The sequence below is a fragment of the Capricornis sumatraensis genome, chromosome 12 (assembly GCF_032405125.1).
Source record: "Capricornis sumatraensis isolate serow.1 chromosome 12, serow.2, whole genome shotgun sequence".
Taxonomy (NCBI): Eukaryota; Metazoa; Chordata; class Mammalia; order Artiodactyla; family Bovidae; genus Capricornis; species Capricornis sumatraensis.
In genome coordinates, this window is record NC_091080.1 from 19,615,574 (window position 1) to 19,640,551 (window position 24,978).

At 39.2% G+C, this 24,978-nt stretch overlaps 1 non-coding gene across 1 annotated transcript; it reads left to right on the forward strand.

Annotated features, from left to right (window-relative positions):
* The first annotated feature begins 592 nt into the window (after positions 1 to 592).
* On the forward strand, positions 593 to 664 carry TRNAC-ACA (transfer RNA cysteine (anticodon ACA)). Its single transcript has one exon. It is a non-coding gene; the product is annotated as a tRNA-Cys (tRNA).
* Positions 665 to 24,978: the final 24,314 nt, after the last annotated feature.

The window sequence follows — 24,978 nt, forward strand, 5'->3', positions numbered from 1 at the left end:
GCAAAGGTCAGTTTTCATTCCAATCTCAAAAAAGGGGTATGCCAAAGAATGTACAGACTACTGTACAATTGCCCTCATATAACATGCTAGCAATATTATGTTCAAAATTCTTCAAGCTAGGCTTTAACAGAAGAAATTCCAGATGTACAAACTAGATTTAGAAAAAGCAGTGGAACCAGAGATTAAATTGTCAACATTTGATGGATCATAGAGAAAGCAAAGGAATTCTAGGAAAAAACGTCTACTTCTGCTGCATTGACTATGCTGAAGCATTTGACTGTGTGGATCATAACAAACTGTGGAAAATTTTCAAAGAGATGGGATACCAGACCACCTGACCTGCCTCCTGATAAAACTGTATGTGGGTCAAGAAGCAACAGTTAGAACTAGACATGGAACAATAGACTTGTTCATAACTGGAAAAGGAGTTAGACAAGACTGTATATTGTCATCCTGATTATTTGATGTATGCAGAGTACATCATATGAAATGCTGGACTGGCTGAATCCATGCTGGAATCAAGATTAGTGGGAGAAATGTCAACAACCTCAGACATGCAGATTATGCCACCCTTATGGCGGAAAGTGGGACTTCCCTGGTGGCTCAGATGGTAAAGTGTCTGCCTACAATGCAGGAGACCCAGGTTCAATCCCTGGGTTGGGAAGGCCTCCTGGAGAAGGAAATGGCAACCCACTCCAGTATTATTGCCTGGAAAATCCCATGAACAGAAGAGCCTGGTGGGCTACAGAAGAGTCAGACACGAGGGAACGACTGAGAGACTTCACTTTCACTTTCATGGCAGAAAGTGAATAGGAACTAAAGAGTCTGTTGATGAAATGAAAGAGAGTAAAAATCTTGGCTTAAAACTCAACATTCATAAGACTTAAGATCATGGCTTCTGGTCCCATCACCTCATGACAAAGAGAAGGGGAAAAGGGTGGAAGCAGTGACAGATTTTATTTTCCTGGGTTTCAAAAACACTGTAGACAAGGGCTGAAGTCCTGAAGTTAAAAGACTCTTGCTCCTTGGAAGAAGCTATGACAAACCTAGACAGCATATTAAAAAGCAGAGATATCACTTTTCTGACTAAAGTTCATGTATTTGAGGCTATGGTTTTTCTGGTTGTCTTTTGTGGATGTGAGAGCTGAACCATAAAGAAGACTGTGTGCCAAAGAATTGATGCTTTTGAACTGTAGTGTTGGAGAAGACTCTTGAAAGCCCCTTGGACAGCAAGGAGTTCAAACCAGTCAATCCTAAAGGAAATCAACTCTGAATATTCACTGGGAGGACTGATGCTGAAGCTGAATCTCCAATAATTAGGTCACCTTATACAAAGAGTCAACTCACTGGAAAAGACCCTGATGCTGGAAAATAGTCTGGACAACTCGTGGAGGAGTCTGGAAGCCTTCTGGGAAGATATTCATGGTAATGCCTTGAATTAGTATGAGTGATAGTCGCTCAGTCGTGTCTGACTCTTTTGCCACGCCATGGACTGTAGCCTGCCAGGCTTGTCTGTCCATGGGATTTTCCAGGCAAGTATATGGGAGTGGGTTGCCATTTCCTTCTCCAGGGAAAACTCCTTGGGCTCACATTATAATCAGTCAAGGAAAACAACTTCTTAATGTCAAAGTATGTGCAGTTGTCCAGTGGGAATGTCCCCCTATAATCAAAGAAGTGCAGGTATGCTGTGGTACTCATGGTTCATCTTCCCATTCACACTGACCATCTAATAATCAGTCTCCTCTAGAGAGACCATAATGTTACCTTCTAGAAACTGATCACTCAGTTCACATTCTCTTCAACCATGAACAAGCTTGAACCAAGATATAGACATCGGGAAGAAATTCTTAAGATATGTAGAAGCATTCTTCACTAAATAGGGGTATTATGCAGAAAATTTAAGAATCAAACAAAAGGTGGGACCAGGTGACCTCTAATGTCCCCTCCAAAGCTCTGATTATATCACAAGCTATCTGTCTTCTAAAACAGCAAAATTTTTACCCTTGGGCATGGTTGAAAATATATCTCCATATACCACTGTCATAATTTTACAGGAAACAGCAACTGCACAAGCTGTGACCAACTCACCATGCCAAGGGATTTAAAGTGATATATGTCCAGACTCATTGAACTAGACTACTTTATTGCATTCTCTGATATCAGCAGGCTGGTTGTCAAAGGCTGAGAGTATGTTAAAGCTAGTTTAAGCACAAAGCATTAAGGAAGCAGAAGTGTGTTAAATGCCTTTGTTTAATCTCCTCACTTTTTTTCCTACCTCATCTCTGACAAATGCCTGCCTTCCCCAATGTACCCTACCACTGAAAAGCCTTATTTACCTTAACTTAATTTGAGTACTTGGTAACACCTGTTTTAACTTCGAGGATTTTCATTTCTACTCATGAACTACATGGATATCACTTCTACCTTTCAATGTAATTTTATATAAGGTTCCCCTGGTGGCTCAGATGTTAAAGAATCTCCTTGCAATGAAGGAGGCCCAAGTTTGATCTCTGGGTCAGAAAGATCCCCCAGAGAATGGAATGGCAACCCACTCCAGTATCCTTGCCTGGAGAATCTCATGGACAGAGAAGCCTGGCCAGCTACAGTCCATGGTGTCACAAAGAGTCAGACATGACTGAGCAACGAACATTTTCACTTTCACTTATGTCTATGAAAAATAGACATACATAAGATTTTAGATAAGTCACATATTCTCCAAGGCTTAGAATATAATGTAGCTGTTTCCTCCCCTTTTGTCCCCAAGCTCATCTTCATTCCCCAAAGGTATTTTCTGCTCCTTTATCTGTTTCTGTGGTACCTATTTTTACGTTTCGAAATAACATGTTTATTGGACTTTGTCTTTTTTTTTTTTCCATTTTAGATATTATCTATTGACTTCCTACTGTGGAAAGTGAGGACTTAACCCTCTCTCTCACCTCCTGCCTTATATATAAAATTTCTATACTTTACCCTTCAGTAGAGTTGTGTCTGTGTTTATAATATCAGTATTAGTATTCATTATTGCTTTTCTTTTGCCTTTTTTGATTCTGCTTGAAGGTATTTTCTCATCGTTGCATGTAATTAGAATTCTATATTCATCCCCCAAATTCTCAGACGTAGGTATACATCCTGTTCTAAATATATTTTAAAAAGTCAGGTACTTCAGAGACTGACTTTCAAATAACCCCGCTTTTAGGCATCATCACTTTTTGTAAGAATTGGCCCTCCAAATTCTTTTGCTTTCTGGCATTCTGTTGTGAGAACCAGGTTGCTTCTCAGTCTTCTTGTCTCTTAGCCCACCCACCCCTACTCACGAATGCTGGCTAACTTTGTTTTCTTGTTTTCTAAATTTTGTTGAGCCATTTCCCTTTTTTTTTTCTTGTCTGTCTTGATTTCAGCCTTCTAAAAATCCTTTCTAAATGAAGATCTCAAGGTTGTTTTTTTTCAAGTACAAATTTTCTACCCAGTACAGCAAATGCCTCTCTTCTGAGATAATTGTCCATTTTCTATGGCAAGTCTTTGACTCGGCATCTTAGATCCCCATTTTCTTACAGCTAAACTTCACTTACAGTTGCTTGATTTTTCATGAGCACAGGTTATTAGAGTAGGCAAAAGGAAACAATTTGTTCTAGTGCCCCCAATAATGAAAGGTTCTGTTTACAAAAAGAGATGGATGAAATTTAGTGCCCCAAAAGATGGTAATAATAGGTGATATCATTGAACACTGGCTCTATCACTGGAACTGTTCTAAGCACTTCACAGATGTTAATAAATTAACTCACTTGATTCTCATGGCAGCCCCAAGATCACAAGGTTTGCATTCCTGTCTTCTCTGTTTAACAGAAATTATTGTCTGCAGCCACTATTAATAGCACTCTGAGACAGTTTTCACATTTTCTCTTTTTTCTTTTTTTTTTACCATTATTATTAGCATTTTTTTAAGATGAGAAAATGAAAGCTTAGTAACTTGTTTACAGTCATCTAGCCAATATGTGGCACATGCAGATTTTTTTTTTTAATTTTTATTTTTACTTTATTTTACTTTACAATACTGTATTGGTTTTGCCATACATTGACATGAATGCACCACGGGTGTACATGCGTTCCCAAACATGAACCCCCCTCCCACCTCCCTCCCCATAACATCTCTCTGGGTCATCACCGTGCACCAGCCCCAAGCATGCTGTATCCTGCGTCGGACATAGACTGGCGATTCGATTCTTACATGATAGTATACCTGTTACAATGCCATTCTCCCAAATCATCCCACCCTCTCCCTCTCCCTCTGAGTCCAAAAGTCTGTTATACACATCTGTGTCTTTTTTGCTGTCTTGCATACAAGGGTCCTCATTGCCATCTTTCTAAATTCCATATATATGTGTTAGTATACTGTATTGGTGTTTTTCTTTCTGGCTTATTTCACTCTGTATAATCGGCTCCAGTTTCATCCATCTCATCAGAACTGATTTCATATCTGATTTCCAACATTCAGTTTTGCTTCCTATGGGAAGTTTGGGACCAGATTCTTAAACTTTTATTGTCAGACTTGTCCCATTCCCTTGGACCATTAAAAACAACAGCCTAAGTTGCTCACCTCATACACAGGTTTGGTATTTAAGGGCTTTTGCTAACTTTTCACAAGAGATAAATGATGTGTCAGATATTTGACTAGTCAATAACTGTACTGTTTATTTAAGACAAATTAACGCAAATTAAATTTACTGATATTTGATACCTTTGATGAGAAACAGAATATCATTATTATTCTACTATGTTCCAGAGACAGTAAAGTGAGGTGGTTCAAGTCCTGGTTCTGCTATTCACTAGCTGAATATTCTGGAACAATTTGTGAACTCTGTTTCATTTCACTTATCTGTGTGTGTTAAGTTGCTTCAGTCGTGTCCAACTCTTCGCAACCCTGTGGACTATAGCCCATCAGGCTCCTCTGTCCATGGGATTCTCCAGGCAAGAATACTGGAGTGGGCTACCATGACCTCCTCTAGGTGATCTTCCAAACCCAGAGATGGGATCCAAGTTTCTTAAGTCTCCTGTGTTGGCAGGTGGGTTCTTTACCACTAGCACCACCTGGGAAGCCCTCACTTATCTGTAACATGGGGTTAATAATTTCTAGAATAGGGTTCTAATAGGAAGGTGGCTCAGACAGTAGAGAATCTGCCTTCAATGCAGTAGGTCCTGGGTTCGATCCCCAGATCAAGAAGATTCTTGGGTTGCGAAGATCCCTCTGGAAAAGGGAATGGCTATCTACCCCAGTATTCTTGCCTGGAGAATCTCATGGACAGAGAAGCCTGGTGAGCTACTGTTCATGGGGCCGCAAAGTGTTAGACACACTAACACTTTCACTTGTTTTCACAAGTTAATTTTACATGAGCAGTATTTGGAATAGTATTTGCTGTACAGTTGGACCTTATCTAAACTATTGGCAAGAATCAGAGTGACTCTGACAGGAAGACATGTTCCATCTCTTATGAACAAAGTAACTGAGTTGCAAAAGAAGTGCAGTCTGTCCCCCAACTCCATAGTTTCCAGAGTATTAGTCTTTACAAATCTCCCAAGGTGTTAGTTGGATGAACCAAATACCATATCATATATGAAGAAAGAAGTCTTCTCATCCCATGGCAAGTGTAGAAAAGAATATGCAAATGATATCCTTCAAACCCATTTTGAAGGTTAAGGAAGCACTACCTTTTCTGATTTGAATAAATATTTCAAAAAACCTATAAGTTCTAGAGAGTAATAACAATTATGTAACAGTTTGTTATTCCAAAAATATTTTTCCAATGATACTGAAGGATATATTCTAAATTGGTAAATACCATTTCTTTTTAAATTGATACCAAACCATGCTTAAATATAAAACTTGTCACAACAGGGTCCTGTGTGATCTCACTCTCCTAGTCTCTCTTAGGCTCACATAGCTATTCATTTTTGTACTATGCATTCCAGATACATAGGAATTGTCTGTTTCATCAGCATGTTCTGCTGGCTCCAATATCAGAGATTTGACATATGCTGTTCCATCAAACTGGAATGTTTGTCCTCTTATTCTGTATCTAGTAAAAATGGCAGATCCTTCAGGTCTGGAATTTTATCTAATTTTCTCAGGAAGGTTAAATCTCCAGGCTTAGGTAAGCCCACATAATATACCTCCATAATAATACCTATAACTCTGCTCCTAGTAATTTGCATGTTTTAAATTGTTTTACTGATTATATACAACTATTTATCTTTCAATCAACCTGTAATCTCCATAACTTCCACAAACACAGTTGATTCCTTTCTTCTCTGTAAGTTCACTCTTACCCCTACTGCTGAATACTGTGCCTTTCCATAAAGCAGACCACCATAACTGCTTGTCAAATAATAACCAATTTCAGTATTGTCTGTTTCCACTGTTTGCCCATTTTTCAAAAATGCAAGAGTCATTTAAAAAATAGTCACGGTGAAGTGAGAGTTATCTAGCAAAAGAAAATTTTCCTTTTTAATATATTTTTATATTATGTCTCCTGGAAATTTTGCCTGTTATAAATCTAAGTTTAAGTTTTTCCTTCCACTTATTGTCTTGAATTTACAATAAAAGGAAAAAAGATCTTTTACCATTAAAAAAGTCAAGGTGTTCTTCTATCTAAAATTATTTTGATCTGTTTTCTAAGATTCTTGAAGTAAAGGAAGAGTAAGGAGAAAATATATTTTACAGAAATATGACTGAGAAGGGCTTTGTACCCTGCAGAAGTTATTCAAAGTTCTAAGTAGCTCTTCCATAACAAAAACCCACCAGGCAAATGACCCCTTTTCCTGTGTGCCAATCTAATTGTCTAAGAACTTTTTTTTTTTTACTTACTTATGCTTAAGGGAAAAAGTCATCCTCACTTGGCCTTCATGGTTAAGTCACAGTTCTACAGTCTTGTAAACAAACAGATGAGACAACTGGGATTCATTTTAGAGATCATTAGAAAAGAGCTGAGATGGACTTCTTGTAATTTTAAAAGTCAATACTTAATCAAGAGAACACATGCCAAAGGATAGACAAGTATTTTCTTCTGACAAACTAAATATCAGCTCCAGGAGCATTATTGTAAAACAGAGTTGATTCTATAACTCCCAGCACACTTAGACAGAAATTTACTTCTAAAGTCTAATTTGATTTCCTTATCAGGCAATTAGTATATTATTAAAAATTCACGGCAGGGTCAATCTCCTGTTGATTTGCATAATTAAGTTGCCTTCTCTCTGTTAAATTAAGGGAGTTTTTATTCATTTCTAGAGCAGACTTCTGAGGGTTGAAAGGGTTCTTTTTCACACCATAATAAACCATATCCATGGCTATATATATTTTATACATATACATAGCTTACTTTTAATCTTTCATAAAGTTCAAGTTGTCAGATTTTGGCAAGAGATACCCAATTCTTTCTATTCCCTTCTCACTTCTGCTCACTCCATCTCTGAAAAATATCTGTAAATAAATAGTTGTTTCTTAATACATGCTGAAAGCATACTAAATTCTTCCTTAGGAGTTACTTGCTGCCAGTCACTAAGTCAAAGGAGTAAACATTAGTGAAAGCCAAAGCTCATGAGGTTTCCAGGACTGGTTCAGATAAGAAAGTTAAAAAAAATAAAAAGTATTTTCCAGATTTGTCTTTAAATTTCTAGAGCTCACAAAGTTTGGAGGAAGGCTTCTCTTTAGTTTCTCTGTGAATGCTTTTGAAAGGAAAAGAACAGTTTCTTTGTGGGGGTCTAAGTTACCTGATTTGAGTCTTAGAAAATTCAGAAGTATAAATCACATTTTTTAAAGGTTAAATATGGTGATGAAAGAACAGCATAGGGGAGGAAAAAGTTCTCCTTGACCCTCTTAGGCCTCCTGACAAGGTCTGAAAACTAACTTGACAAAGAGATTAACAGGAGACAAGCCTACTGCTTGAGCATTTACAGGTACATGGCAACCTTTACAAGAGAAGGAAGACCAGAAGAAACAACCAGAACAAGAAGCTTGTATCACTTTTAGACAAATAATAAATTTGTAAAGAATTGAGAAAAAGGAGTTTGGGCTAGAGGTAGTAAATGGTGCAGAAGTAACTAGGAAGATAGGGGTAAGTCTAACTAGGTTTGCTAATACAGCTCCTGGGCCCTGAATTCCCAGTCTCTGTTGATAATGATCCCTTATGTTTTCCATCCAGGAAGGTATTGACTCTAAAATATGCTCAATGTGAGAATTGTGAATCAAGTCGAATTTGTAGCAAAATGACGACTATAGGCCAGGAGACAGCATTTCAGATAGCTCTGAGAAACTGTTCCGAAGATGTAAGGGGAAGGTCAGTATAGATATTCAGTTCAGTCGCTCAGTTGTGTCCGACTCTTTGCGACCCCATGAATCGCTGCAAGCCAGGCCTCCCTGTCCATCACCAACTCCCGGAGTTCACTCAAGCTCACGTCCATCGAGTCGGTGATGCCATCCAGCCATCTCATCCTCGGTCGTCCCCTTCTCCTCCTGCTCCCAATCCCTCCCAGCATCAGAGTCTACATATATGTATATTTCTATGTATATATATATGATTCTGGTGAAGGAGGAGTACATTCAGTCAAGCATGTATGTTTTTGCAGAAGGTTGCTGCTTGTCTCATGAAGCTTAGTGAAGGTCACGAGGCGCATACATCACCATGAGGGATTTTAGTGTTTTTCTAGATATGAGGAGATAACAAAACTTGGGCTCATAAAATTGGCTCCTGAAAATATTTATCTGAAGACTTATTCTGCCAGTTATTCCCAGAGCTCAAAGCGCCTCAATTCTACTCTCCACCCTGAACTCCTTTCGGGGAGTGTTGAAAATCAGTGACTGCAGAAGGGCATGATTTAATCCTTGAGGAGGTAAAGTGCTAGTTCACAAAGGCTACCATGGGAAACTTCACATCACCTGTTTTCAGGGGAGCAGGGGCTAAATGAGGGCAGTGGTGACAAGATCAGAGTAATCTTCCTACTCCTGCCTTTTCCTGAAACTCCTTCAGCTTAAGCTATTCAGAATGCCAAGGGCCGTGTTTAGAGGTAGCATGCCCTGTACCTCATCAATAGGTGGTTTCACAGTTTATTCTTCTTGCTTGTTATCCATTGTTTACTGAGACTGAGGCAATATAAAAGACAACGAGGCCAACAAGTTTACTGCCTAGTGAGCCAACTAAATGAAGTACATTATATATTAATAAAGAGTTCCTGGATCCAGGATGTGTGTCTCTCGGGGACAATAAGTCAAAATGGTACATTCGCATGGAATGATTGTTAGTTCTCTGTTACCAGGTAGAACGTTTAATTTTTATGTCTGAATTACCCAAGCTGCCTTCAATTCACCTCCAGGAAAGAAGGATACAAGGTAAGCTATTAAGAACAGTGTTGAGTTTAACATTATTTCGTTTTAAACCTCTATTGCGGCTAAGATGCAGAGCAAGAGTCCATGCATCTCTAGTGCTGAGCGCATAGTAGGCATTGAGTCAATGTTTGTGGAGGAAAGAAGAAAGCAAGTTAGTATATTTGTAATTTAAAATTTATTTACTTTTTTCTAGGATTTGCAAAGTTAGTATGCGAATACTTGTTACTTGAAATGAAAAGTATTGTTCAATGCTAGTCAATCAATGGAAAGAGAATAAGAGTAGAATTATTTTTTTAAAAGATGTGCTGAATTCTTTACATAACTGCTTGATTCATTTCCAGAAATAGTTTTATAAAAGTAACATCTGCTTTTTCAAGGTCCACATTTGTATTCAGACTCCAGTAACCATAACTAACATGATATGTAATATTGACTATAAATAATTATGGCTATGGATTGTCTGATTTGTTTCAGAATCCTGGTGAATCAATTTTTTTTTTTTTTAGGGTTGTTAAGACATACTTATACCTTCTATTTATTTCCATTCTTTATCTATGTGCTTCCATTTTTAACTTTAAAGGCAAGACTGCCTCAATATGATAGGGGCTCTCAATGTAAATAATTATCTGAAGCTTATAGACTATTTAGACAGAAGTCCATGTTGGAGCAGGGTGACAACGGGGAGAGCAGATAACCGGCAGCCATGCTTAGTTATAATTTATAACCAAGAACACCGACCGAACATCATTGTTAAAATGCTTCATTATCAGTCAAAACTGGTCAGTTTTGTCCTTTCACATTACAGGGGAGATTTTCCACATGATAAAATGAGGACAGAAAGAATTTTTGATGAAAAGTCAGAGCACACACACACCTTAAAGGTGCTCTTGGAAGAATACTCATTTGAACAAGCAGGGAGTAAATGATTGACACTCTGTATAAGGGCTTTGAAAGTCAAGGCTTTGACATGTCATTTGTTAGAAACCCTATTATAATAACTGACAGCCATACCCAACAGATGCACCATAGAGATGTTGTGCCAATTTCTTCCCTAAGAAACATTAAATATTGTGAATTTTAATATGAAATATTTGGCAGCGGAAACCAGTGCTGCTATTCTTGTTGACAAGGAAAGGACTCCGCATCATGAACACAATTCTAAAAGGTATAAAGGTTACAAGTGATGAAAATTATATCAAAGAGTTACAAGAGCTTTGCTAAGCCAACTGATTTGAAAAGTGGACAGAATGAAAGATTTTAAAGCCCAGAGGCTCCTTTTATGTATAAGAACTTCTGTTTGAGGGACAAACCTTGAAATCAGCATTTGAAATTTACATAAGACTACTTACTAATGCAAAACATTTTATGACACAAGATTAGGGGTGTCTGAGGAACGGACATATATAATATTTCCAATTTACTGCTTCAAATGAGATTTGCTTGTTATTTGAGTCAAGAAGGTAGCAGCCAAGAAAAAGTATTTAATTTCTTTCCTACTTGTTGAGGTGAAAAGAATGACCACGGAGTAGAGATGAGACCAGAGTAAATTTTTATAAAGGAGAATTAGCACACTTTGGTCCCCCTTTATCAATGCTCCCATTTCTGAACTTCCGAAGTACCTTATCTCTGGGGTGCCCAGCCTCCAAGATCTAATGCTTGATGATCTGCAGTGGAGCTAACGCAATGACAATAGTAATAGGAATAAAGTGCACAACAAATGTAATGCACTTGAATCATCCCCAAACCATCTCTTGATCCCAATCCGTGGAAATGTTTTCTTCCATGAAACCCTGGTGCCGCTGCCCTGTATATATACAATTTGCATAGCTTTGAAAGGAAAGGGCTTGATTTCAATCCCAAAGAAAGGCAATGCCAAACAATGCTCAAACTTCTGCACAATCGCACTCATCTCACACACTAGTAAAGCAATGCTTAAAATTCTCCAAGCCAGGCTTCAGCAATATGTGAACCATGAACTTCCAGATGTTCAAGCTGGTTTTAGAAAAGGCAGAGGAACCAGAGATCAAATTGCCAACATCCACTGGATCATCGAAAAAGCAAGAGAGTTCCAGAAAAACATCTAGTTCTGCTTTATTGACTATGCCAAAGCCTTTGACTGTGTGCATCACAATAAACTGTGGAAATTTCTGAAACAGATGGGAATACCAGATCACCTGACATGCCTCTTGAGAAACCTGTATTCAGGTAAGGAAGCAACAGTTAGAACTGGACATGGAACAAAGACTGGTTCCAAATAGGAAAAGGAATCCGTCAATGCTGCATATTGTCACCTGTTTATTTAACTTATATGCAGAGTACATCATGAGAAAGACTGGGCTGGAAGAAGCACAAGCTGGAATCAAGATTGCCAGGAGAAATATCAATAACTTCAGATATACAGATGACACCACCCTTATGGAAGAAAGTGAGGAGGAACTAAAGAGCCTCTTGATGACAGTGAAAGAGGAGAGCAAAAAAGTTGGCTTAAAGCTCAACACTCAGAAAACTAAGATCACGGCATCCAGTCCCATCACTTCATGGCAAATAAATGGGGAAGCAGTGGAAACAGTGGCTGACTTTATTTTTGGGGGCTCCAAAATCACTGCAGATGGTGACTGCAGCCATGAAATTAAAGACACTTACTCCTTGGAAGGAAAGTTATGACCAACCTAGATAGCATATTAAAAAGCAAGACATTAGTTTGCCAACCAAGGTCCATCTAGTCAGTTCAGTTCAGTTCAGTTCAGTCGCTCAGTCATGTCCGACTCTTTGCGACCCCATGAATCGCAGCACACCAGGCCTCCCTGTTCATCACCAACTCCCAGAGTTCACTCAGACTCACGTGCATCGAGTCTGTGATGTCATCCAGCCATCTCACCCTCTGTTGTCCCCTTCTCCTCCTGCCACCAATCCCTCCCAGCATCAGAGTCTTTTCCAATGAGTCAACTCTTCTCATGAGATGGCCAAAGTACTGGAGTTTCAGCTTTAGCATCATTCCTTCCAAAGAAATCCCAGGGTTGATCTCCTTCAGAATAGACTGGTTGGATCTCCTTGCAGTCCAAGGGGCTCTCAAGAGTCTTCTCCAACACCACAGTTCAAATGCATCATTTCTTTGGCGCTCAGCCTTCTTCACAGTCCAACTCTCACATCCATACATGACCACAGGAACACCCATAGCCTTGACTACATGGACCTTTGTTGGCAAAGTAATGTCTCTGCTTTTGAATATGCTATCTAGGTTGGTCATAACTTTTCTTCCAAGGAGGAAGCGTCTTTTAATTTCATGGCTGCAATCACCATCTGCAGTGATTTTGGAGCCCCCAAAAATAAAGTCTGACACTGTTTTCACTGTTTCCCCATCTATTTCTCATGAAGTGATGGGACCAGATGCCATGATCTTCGTTTTCTGAATGTTGAGCTTTAAGCCAACTTTTTCACTCTCCTCTTTCACTTTCATCAAGAGGCCATCTAGCCAAGGCTATGGTTTTTCCAGTGGTCATGTACGGATGTGAGAGTTGGACTATAAAGAAAGCTGAGCAAAAAAGAATTGATGCTTTTGAACTGTGGTGTTGGAGAAGACTCTTGAGAGTCCCTTCGACTGCAAGGGGATCCAACCAGTACATTCTAAAGGAGATCAGTCCTGGGTGTTCATTAGAAGGACTGATGTTGAAGCTGAAACTTCAATATTTTGGCCACTTGTTGTGAAGAGCTGACTCATTTGAAAAGACCCTAATGCTGGGAAAGATTGAAGGCATGAGGAGAAGTGGACAACATGGAAGATGGTTAGGTGGCATCACTGACTCAATGGACATGAGTTTGAGTAAACTCTGGGAGTTGGTGATGGACAGGGAGGCCTGGCTGCTGCATTTCATGGAGTTGCAAGAGTCGGACATGACTGAGCGTCTGAACTGAACTGAACTGAAGAAGCAGTCTATAAATGCAGCTAACCATTAATCTTTCTGCTAAATGGGAGAGAGCAGGAGTGCAGAGAAGGACAGAGGATGGGTCAGAAAAGGGCTCTAATTGTTCACATATCATCCACGCAGAAGTTAAGATGAACCCATGAGAACACAAACTCGTCCTTCTCTTCCTCTCTCCATCTCTTCTACCTAGGATGTCAAGAATAGCACTTGGCACCCTATATATAGGTTCATAGAAAATATTTGTTGAATAATTGAAAGTACTACTCTTTGCATAAAATGGTGTTGCTGCCTTCCTCAGCATACTTCAGTAATACTTCCATCCTTCCTGTCCGTGTGGAAACTGAATCACATGCTAGTTGATTGAGTTTGCAGCACATGGTGATAACATACCCTACTAGGCTTTGCCCCCTACTTACTCATTCTCTCTTTCTAAAAGACTTCCCCATCCCATTCTCGGTATGTGTTAGGGAACATAAACTTTGTTTTGAATTAATTTTAGATTGCTAATGGGAATGCATAGAATGAGCATTTGGGAGGTCAGCCATTTCCATTTCATAAGACTACAGTAATGCTGCTGCTGCTGTGTCGCTTCAGTAGTGTCCAACTCTGTGCGACCCCATAGACAGCAACCCACCAGACTCCCCCATCCCTGGGATTCTCCAGGCAAGAACACTGGAGTGGGTTGCCATTTCCTTCTCCAATGCATGAAAGTGAAAAGTGAAAGTGAAGTCACTCAGTCATGTCTGACTCCTAGCGATGCCATGGACTGCAGCCCACCAGGCCCCTCCGTCCATGGGATTTTCCAGGCAAGAGTACTGGAGTGGGGTGCCATTGCCTTCTCCACTGTAATGCTAAAAGGGAGAAAAAATTCTCACCCATCTGATATAGCAACTTAAACTGATACCATGGATACTGGGAGGAAAGGATTTCCTAATGATGATAGCTATCCTCTGATCTAATTGCAAAGCATTTTTAAATGCCTTGTTGTGGTTTTCACCTAATGGCTTATTGAAGCCATTATGCTCAGCATAAACAGCCTTGGATATTGGCACCTGGAATACAAGCCTAGGAGGCATGTCTGCTATTGATTAACTAATGAATTAATTAATCCAGAGCCTGTGTTCCTTACCAAAGATCTATGTGTTTCAGGCTTGGATGGTGTGTCTTTTTGGGGATGGGGGTGGGGTAGAATAAAAGAAGACAAATTATTGAAGTTTGAAAACATAAGATCAATGTCGAAAGTCACACTTTTCCCTGCAAAGCCTAAGGTATGAGGGCAGGAGCATAACCTCTTGGCTGTGACACTGTTAGAGGTGATTTTGAGAACTTTATTAGTAATCCTCATGCTCCTCCCATCTGCATGTAACTTCCTGATTAGGGAATTACCTCACAATACCCCTAATTAATGCTAATTTATGCCTGTTTAGTGACCATAAAAATGTGTCACCCAATTTTAATTGCAAGAGGAGGGTAGATAGATGAAAGTACTAAAGGATTAGTGTGTCATTTACTAAAGAGACCTTTAGGAACGATAAAGACCATCTGCCCTGTCAATCTTCCTTCTCTGGAGACAACACTACACCTTCTGAGCCAATGATAAATAAAATTGTCTGCAGTAGAAATGAGGGTAAATGTTGCCCTTCTTCATTATTTGTGTCAAATCAGGATAGGTGGAACTTGCAGGAGAGACAGCTTGTTGCAAATGCTGACTGTTCATTTTAAAATTAACTTTTACGGGTAGCAAAGCATTTTTATAGAACAAAGGTGACATCTATTACCCACTTAGGTCTCAAGAGTATATTTTTCATAGGTTGTTAATTAAATAGTTCAGAAGGCAGTTTTTGAAATGTATCAGGTGAATTCTTTATTTATGTATGCCCCAGATTCCCAATATGCTTGTACTTAAATGAGAATTTCATGTCAGTAGGTTTTGCAGACCACAGCAGTGCTATTTCTAGATATAGCCTAAACTTCCTTTCATATGTAACACTCTTGATTTCACTAACAACTGACTTCAATATATTAAAAAACATACACCTACTGCTCTAAGCTTCAAGAAGAGTTAGCAGTCAACAAAATGCAACTTTGATTCTGTGTGCCTAGTAAGGAGCCTTGCACATGCTACCGGCTCATTGAATATTTGCTTGAATGAGATGAATGAATAGATGGATGAATGATCTCAGTCATCTGCCAACGTGATTGCAACTCTTCCTAATAGTTCCCGACAGTGTGTCATTTCTATCTCCCAGGCTTCTCTAAATGGAGGAAGAAAAATCAATGAATATGTTCAAAGTAATGATAACGACATCCAAGTCTCTGGCACAGATTCCTATTAGGTTACACCAGGTTAATAGCATAATTGCTGATATCGCTGGTGCTCCCGCCCTCAAACTCTTTGACTGGAAGAAATCCAGGTGATTTTGGAAGCTCTTCAGGCTTTGTCTGTTCACAGGGAACCAGGAATCTCTCCACTCATGGGCTCGCAGCCCTAGTCTCGCAGGCAGAACTGTTCCTGAAGTGTTCATTTTGGTGCCCCCTGACACAACCGTTACCTGGAAGAGCCCTGGGTGAGGAAAGTACTGGACGCTTCTTTCCATGTCTGCCCCCATCCAGGTGGACCATGGCCCCCACGGGAAAGCCTATGAGTCCCTGTGATCTTGGGGTGTTGCCAGAGAGGCTGAGTGTGTGTCTGCTGATTCGGGAGGCACTGCTCTAAAGCTAATGCTTCTGTGTACTGAGGTCTGGTTAGTCTCGCAGCAGCTGGTCAGGGAAGAGAATTTCACAGATGCTCAACCAGGCATAGAGTCCCCGAGGAAGAAGCCAGAGGCCAGGGCAGAAAGGGAACTATCTTCACTGACGAGGAGATCTGCAAAAAGTGATTCAGGATGACATAGCATTAAAAACATCAGCTAAAAAGATTATGCTGACTATGAGCACACGTGTCAAAAAATATATATATGTGTGCACATGTATATATTTTATTTTTATCTGTCTAATCTATTATCTATTTATATATGGCATTTATAAGAATATGCAGCCAAATTATAAAAGAGTTATTTCTGGGTCCTAGGAATACATAATAAGGAAAATAGCCCCCTTTCTCCCTCTGATAATCTTAATATTCAGAAAAACAAATATTTTCAATGATGACAGGAGGAAACAAAAAAGTACTGAATTTCACTTTGTAGTTGCTTTGTGTCATTTTAGAAACACCAGGATTTTATCAAATAAGTCATTTAATACTCATTTACATTCATGCTATTTCTAAAACTCTGCCCTAGTTTGGGAAACTTTAAAACCTTGAATAAGTGTCTGCATTAACCTAGTGCTTGGAATAGCAAATCCCACTGACAACACCAGTACAACACGAATGCTTGTGAAAGATGAAGGGCAAATTCTGCAATTTTCCCCGCGTCTCCAAAAACAAACGTCTCTTCCTTAAGTTCTTTGACAGCTGTTCATTTGTAAAATGCGCTCTCTTTTCTAAGCATTCAATTCTTGAAACAAACCGGCACCATCAACCTTGTATAAGAAGCAGATTAGAACTATTTCCTCCTTATTTTAAGGAGCATCTTTTTCCTTAAGAGTTGAAGTTATCAAATGGCACAATTTACCATCCGGAATTTTAAGGCCATTTAGCCCATTGAATCGTTTCCCATGTGACTCAAGGGCTGCATCAGAGAGATGACAGAAGGGAAAACGAAAAAAGGTGAAACAAAACATGAGTGCGGTAGTCTCAAAAATAGCAAAAGAAAACAAAGTGAAGATTTTCTTCCCCCTTTTAACCAGGCTCCCCTGGGAAGAGTCTTTAATGCTCTGGAAGGTCTTAGGAAAGAAGAAAGCTTATCTTATTGGCATCAGGAATATTATCCAGGGGTTTTGATTACAGGAAAAGTGAAAAAGAAGCCCCAGTTCTCTGTCTGGCTCAGGGTCACCTCTGCCTGTGATGTCCCTTCTGACAGGACAGAAAGATAAACATATGGCCTTCAAACTATTTTTATTAGTTAAGGATGCAAATGGTAGCCAGGACTGAAAGATAAATAAATAAGTGGCATCCCTAATTGAGTAACAGGAATATTTAGAGGACATTTCACTAATGAGTCTTTCCCATGAAAAACAGGTTTGACCTGTAAAAATTCACTTGTGTTCTCTATGCTTACCCTCATTCTTTCTTTTCCAGCACAAGGTCAGTTTTATATAGACAATATATGGTTTCTCATAAAAATGAAATGGCCCTTCTTCATACATGTAGGCTATAATTACAATACATCAAGATATGTGGTGGAGAACTTTAGGGCATTGAAACACTGACTGCCAGTAACAACTCTAAGCAACCCATGGAGAGACTGACAACTCGAATTTCTAGGCTGCTGGCATATAGAGATTATGCTGAGATACAAGAGAAATGTGCAGTTCAGACTGAGAGAGGATCTGAGCTGTGAAGCTAAGATATCCCGGGAGCTTTCAGTTATTTAGACAGAAGCCACATTCAAAGAAATTGTTTACGATGCTTAAAGGGTTATTTAGGTGCTTGCTGCCTCGCGATAACAATGGTTATCACCTGGAATTATTGAGGCTATATTGATGGAATAATATCACAAAGTGATGATGAGCACTAAAGATATTTTATTTATGATTTCGAATACTCTGAAACATGTGTTTTGGCTTGCTTGGAATGGAAGGAAACACCACGAAGTAGGGGATGCTGGGGAAATTCAGTCCGAGATATGGACACTTAAGAAAAAGAAACTGAAAGGGTATGTTCCAAGTACAAGGATGAAGTAGGTTATTGGTGTATAAGCACGGGTTTTCAGCTAGTCATACAGATCATTCTTTATGGAGTGAAGATGACTAGAGGAAAATTAGGAAACAGTTCAATAGAAAACCTTAATTGATTAGATTGCCAAAGGCAGAAAAAGACAACTGGACAATTAGATACATGCTATTGCAAACAAAATAAGTTTAAATCATGCATCACTGGTTAATGGCTGAAAGCCTATTGTGAAGGGACTTTTACACGGTTTGCTATTCTGTACTCTCAGTTTCATACAAACACACACACACACACAAATCAAAATTAATTACCATCTTATACATCAAGTTGTTGTTGGGAATAGGGAATGTTATCTCTGGAAAATTAAAAAAAAAGAGAGAGAAAGGGAAAGTAATAAATCCTAGGGATGTATAAAAGCCTCTATCATAGAGTCTTCTCTAAATAAAAGTTTGAAAGATCTAGGAAGTTCATTTTGTGTTACCATAATCATTTCTACTCTTGATCATGCACAGAGTAGAAGTGTGGGATAGTCCAAAATGTTTCCACTTCTTTTTCATTATATTTTAACATATACTCTGTGTTCACAAATGAAAAAAAAAAAAAAAGAAAGACAAAAAACCTGATCATGTAACACGGAGAAGGAGCATGAAAAGTATTTATTTTTTATTGCCAAATCTTTCTGAAACTTTATATAAGAAAAGAAAATAATCGCTCAAGTTACAATCAAACAAGAGCTTAAGAACGCTTGCCTCATTTCTTTCTCTAGCTTTTCCTGGGAAAGGCATAAAATGGTCAATTTTTAAAGTTGCTCTCCCACTAAGAAATAGGCAAGTAAGAGTAAAAAGGAAAGGTAGCAGAGTGAACAATGATTTAGGCAGAATAGACAATATTATTGTCAATCCAAAAATGTCTTTCTGAACACCTACTAATTACCAGCAACAAAAGAGATACAGTGAAGAAACACTGTCTGGGTTCTCAAGAAAATGAAAATACTAGAAAAGGGACAAGAAAAGTCGATAAATCATAGGGAAAAGAAAGTAAAGTAAGCTTAACAAATAGGTTCAGATAGCAAATCAGGAAGGTGCCTTGCAAGATAAAGTTTCACTGGGTAGAGTGAGAGAGAGAACTATGGCCACAAGGATAGTACAGTTTGCAGGAAGCACCAGGAATGATTGGGCAAGACTTAGAAATCCAGTTAGCTAAAGCATTGGAACACACACACACACACACACACACACACACACACACACACACACACACACACATATATATATATAAAGAGAAAAAAGATAGGAAAAAACTCTGAAAACTCTTACAGAGGACTTGGTCATAGTAAGACTTGCACATAGTAAAAATAACTTTTGCTTTTCTCATAATTCTCTGGCTGATTCTTTGCAGTTTTCTTAGTGGGGCTGTTATTTTTTTGATGTTCCTCAGGGTTACATCCTTGACCTAATATTTAAGACATTCACATGGACTAATTAATAAGGACTAAACTCTTACACAGGCTTCCCAGTTGGTGCTAGTGGCAAAGAACCCACCTGCCAGTGCAGGAGACATAAGAGGCTCAACTTTGAACTCTGGGTTAGGAAGATCCCCTGGAGGAGGGCATGGCAACCCACTCCAGTATTCTTGCCTGGAGAATCCCATGGACAGAGGAGCCTGACAGGCTATAGTCCATGGGGTCACAAAGAGCCGGACGCCACTGAAGTGACTTAGCAGCATCAGGAAACTCTTTTACATACCACACCAAAGATCACTGACACCCTGATGATGTTTAAATATGTTTCTCCATCTTGAAAGTTCAACTCCCTCTCCTAAACTCCATAGTTTCCAACTATGTCATAGGTTATTCATCTCAAATAGCCCTGCTGTTGCTGCTGCTAAGTTACTTCAGTCGTGTCTGACTCTGTGAGATCCCATAGACGGCAGCCCACCAGGCTCCCCCGTCCCTGGGATTCTCCAGGCGAGAACACTGGAGTGGGTTGCCATTTCCTTCTCCAGTGTATGAAAGTGAAAAGTGAAAGTGAAGTCGCTCAGTCGTGTCTGACTCTTAGCGACTCCATGGACTGCAGCCTACCCGGCTCCTCCGTCCATGGGATTTTCTAGGCAAGAGTACTGGAGTGGGGTGCCATTGCCTTCTCCCTAAAGTACCTCAAAATTAAGAGGTTTCTGTTAGCTTCTTCCCTACATTATAAAAATTATTCAGTCATTTTTCTGTTGTGAAAGCAGTTTCCATACTAAGCACTGAAGAAAGTGAAGTCGCTCAGTCGTGTCCGACTCTTTGCGACCCGTGGACATAGCCCACCAAGCTCCTCCGTCCATGGGATTCTGCAGGCAAGAATACTGGAGTGGGTTGCCATTTCCTGAAGAAAACAAGCTGCTAAAGGAGTAAGCAGCCTGGGACCAGTTTGTGAACCTTGCAATTCCCTCCTATTCTCACAGGGGATTAAATAAGTAGCCATCTGCCAAAGGGACTTCCCAGGTGGTTCAGTAAAGACTCCTCCTGCCAATGCAGGAGACACAGGTTCAGTCCCTGGGTTAGGAAGATATCCTGGAGGAGGAAGTGGCAGCCCACTCCAATATTCTTGCCTGGAAAATTCCATGGACTGAGAAGCCTGGCAATTTACAGTTCATGGGGTCACAAAAGAGTCAGGCATGACTGAGCTACTGAGCATCTGCCCAGGCAATGGCACCCCACTCCAGTACTCTTGCCTGGAAAATCCCGTGGATGGAGGAGCCTGGTGGGCTACAGTGCATGGGGTCACACAGAGTTGGACACAACTCAGTGACCTCACTTTCACTTTTCACTTTTATGCATTGGAGAAGGAAATGGCAACCCACTCCAGTGTTCTTGCCTGGAGAATCCCAAGGACAGGGGAGCCTGGTGGGCTGCCGTCTATGGGGTCGCACAGAGTCGGACACGACTGAAACGACTTAGCAGCAGCAGCAGCCCAGGGGCAGCTCTTTTGTATGCTGGGCTGTGGTCTAAGAGGGAGACAGGGGCAAAGAGCTGAGCAGGTAGCAAAAAATATTGATCAGATTATTTAGTTAATTTCCCAGAAAATGAAATTTGACATGTGAGAAGACTGTTGGAGTACGAAGCAAGTGACAATGTAAGCAGAAATAGAAGAGGCAATAAGAGAGGCAGTGAAAGGCGGGTGACTGAGTTGCATTAAGGTGATGCGTTGGAGTTGAGATAAAGCAATACTTGCGGTTCACCCTTACATTTCTAGTTATCTTCATAATATTTAACACTTAAGTACCATGCACAAGCATGATAACAAATACCATATTTAAATGTAATATAATGTAGCTTTTATTTAATAATATATTAAAAGGTGGGATTCCAGGTGACACCAGCGGTGAAGAATCTGCCTGCCAGTGCAGGAGATGGAAGAAATGTGGGTTTGATCCCTGGGTTGGAAAGATTCGTTGGAGTAGGAAATGGCAACCCACTCCAGTATTCTTGTCTAGAAAATTCCATGGACAGAGGAGCCTGGCCATAGGGCCAGAAAGAGTTAAACATGACTGAGTACACACAATGATTCATTTGTAAATATATAACACACGAAAAGGTGTGTATTGCCTTTCATCTCATTTTCTGTGTATTTCCAAGTAGAGAATTTAGGATTATTAGTAATAAATAAAATTGAAATACTGTGAAATAAATTGAAATACAGTTACAAATTCCACACCACAGGATTATTTTCTCTAGTAAATTTAAAGTTTCCTGACTGATTCCTATATTGCAATGCCTTACTCATTTAGTTTACTTTCTTATCTAGATAACTTCATCTGTTTACAACATTTTCAGCTTAGTTGGTCAGAAAATTTCAATTGTATTAATCTCCCATAATGAATGGCTGAATTTATTTTACAATTCGCTGAAATAATTTCATATTTACTTTTTATTGATTTGTCACTCCCTTAGACATTTTTCAGTAATCATACTTGTCAGTCATTTTACTAAGTATTTGCCCCTCCTACATACACTAGGAGAAGGGAATGGCAACCCATTCCAGTATTCTTGCCTGCAAAGTTCCATGGAGAGAGAAGTTTGATGGGTCCATAGAGTCTTAAAGAGTTAGACAGTACAGAGCACTGTCCACACACACACACACACACACACACACACACACACACACACAGATATATCCCACAGGTTCCTATTTCTATTGCTAGTTTGATTAGACAGTTGTTTATAAAATATTATTTTGGGATACCTATATAGAATATGATATGATTACATAATTTTAATTTCTCTTTAATTTCTCTTTAATTTCTTTGAGTAGATTTCTCTTAGGCCACTGGTTCTTTGATATTAAGTACATTTCTGAAGTTACCCTTCTTGTTTGCAATTATTTCCTGCCTAAAATTTGCAGCATAAATTTTCCCTTGAGTTTCAATTTCCTCACCTATGAAATGAGTCGATGAGACTAGCCAACTTTAAGATCTCTCTATATCTAATGCTAGTTATTTGACTCATATAAGAGAGTTGTCTACATCTGGTATACCAAGGCTACATAACTACCCTATTCTTCTGGCTTGTTATATCACATTTGCAATGTCACTAATGTTAAATATTGAAGCAACTTGTGTAAATAACATAATACTGTGACCTACAGCATATGCAAAAGAATCTTTTGTTAACAGTATTTCATTTTTTTTCTTCTTATTGATGTATGTAATACTGAAGGAAATGCATGTAAGAAACAGCAGTTAGAAAAGTACAGGACCTTGCTTTGACCTAATAATGATGTCCCTTATGAAATGTAATAAATATGTAGTGATCTTATTTTTATTGGATTGTCATCTATTCTCGATTGAAGAGTATTTTCATCTATTCTTGATTGAAAAGCAAATCATGTCATTTTCTGGCAACTATTGCCCTCTTGAATTATTTATTTTGCAGAAAGAATTGTACACTCTCCGTGGATATTTGTTATGTTTTTCTTTATGCACCATTATTAAGTAGCAGATTTATGCTGGATGAAATGTCATTATTTATTGGAGAATGATGCTGCAACTGCATGAGGTTATTGGAGAGGTAATATCTAGAATCCAACTGAAGAAAAACTAACTCAAATCTTCATTTTCCATTAACATGGTAAAAGGCTTCTAGATTCATTCAGAAGCTTGTTGTACTGCCAGTCTTTACCAGTTTTATTCCCCTTTCATTATCCAAAATAATGTATTTTTCACTGTGATTTATTAATTAGATCTTATTAATAGATTAGTAGATTAATACATCTAATTAGTAGATTTATTGATTTTATCATTAGGCAGTGAAATGACATGTTTCAATTTCTTCTTTATAATAACCACTCTGCTGGATTATAGGATGAGACTAGAATGAGGAAGAATGGGAGAGAAACAATGAGAGGGAGAAAAAGAGCCCGAATGAGAGAGAGAAGGAGACATCTGTGTTAGAGGTGAAATGCGATGGTTACCTGATTCGGGGAAATTAAATGGGGTAAAAAGACTTAAATGAATTTTAAAAATATTTAGGTGATACATCAGTAGAGTAGAGGGAGAACAAACTGAAGGTAATTCCAGGTTTCTCCTTTAAGTAACTGGGTGGGTTGTTGTTGTCTAGTCTCTCAGTCGTGTTCAGCTCTGTGACCCCACAGACTGCAAAAACCAGGCTTCCAGGTCCGTCACCATCTCCCAGAGCTTGATCAAACTCACGTCCATTGAGTCAGTGATGCCATCCAACAACCTCCTTCTTTTTCTTCCCCTTCTCCTCTTGACTTCGATCTTTCCCAGCATCAGGATTTTTTCTAATGAGTTGGCTCTTCACATAAGGCGACCAAAGTGTTAGAGCTTCAGCTTCAGCATCAGTCCTTCCAATGAATATTCAGGACTGATTTCCTTTAGGATTGCATGCTTTGATCTCCTTGCCATCCAAGGAACTCTCAAGAATCTTCTTTCAACACCACAGTTCAAAAGCATCAATTCTTCGTCACTCAGCTTTCTTTATGGTCCAACTCTCATCTCTACAGGACTGGAAAAACCATACCTTTAACTATATGGACCCATGTTGGCAAAGTAATGTGTCTGCTTTTTAATTTGCTGTCTAGGTTGGTCATAGCTTTTCTTCCAAGGAACAAGCATCTGAATTCATGGCTGCAGTCATCATCAACAGCAATTTTGGGGCCCAAGAAAATAAAGTCTGCCACTGTTTCCATTGTTTCTTATCTATTTGTTATGAAGTGATGGGAACGGATGCCATATCTTTGTTTTTTGAATGTTGAGTTTTAAGCCAGTTTTCTTCACGGTCCTCTTTACCTTCATCAAGAAGCTCTTTAGTTCCTCTTCACTTTCTGCCATAAGGATGGTGTCATCTGCATAGCTGAAGTTATTGATATTTCTCCTGGCAATCTTGATTTTAGCTTGTGCTTCATCCAGCCTGGCATTTCACATGACATACTATACATATAAGTTAAATATGCAGGGTGACAATACACAGCCTTGATGTACTCCTTTCCCAATTTGGAACCAGGCCATTGTTCCATGTATAGTTGTAACTGTTGCTTCTTGACCTACATATAAATTTTTCAGGAGGCTGATAAGCTGGACTGGTATCCCCACCTTTTTAAGAATTTTCCACAGTTTGTTGTGATTTGCACAGTCAAAGGCTTTTGTGTAGTCAATGAAGCAGATGTAGATTTTTTTTTTCTGTAATTCTCCTGCTTTTTCTATGATCTAAAGGATGTTGGCAATATCTGTTGCCAACAAACATATCTCTGGTTCCTCTGTCTTTTCTAAATCCAGCTTGAACATCTGGAAGTTCTTGGTTCATGTATTGCTGAAGCCCAGTTTGAGAATTTTGAGCATTACTTCGCTAGCATGTGAGATGAGTGCAATTGTGCAGTAGTTTGAACATCCTTTAGCACTGCCTT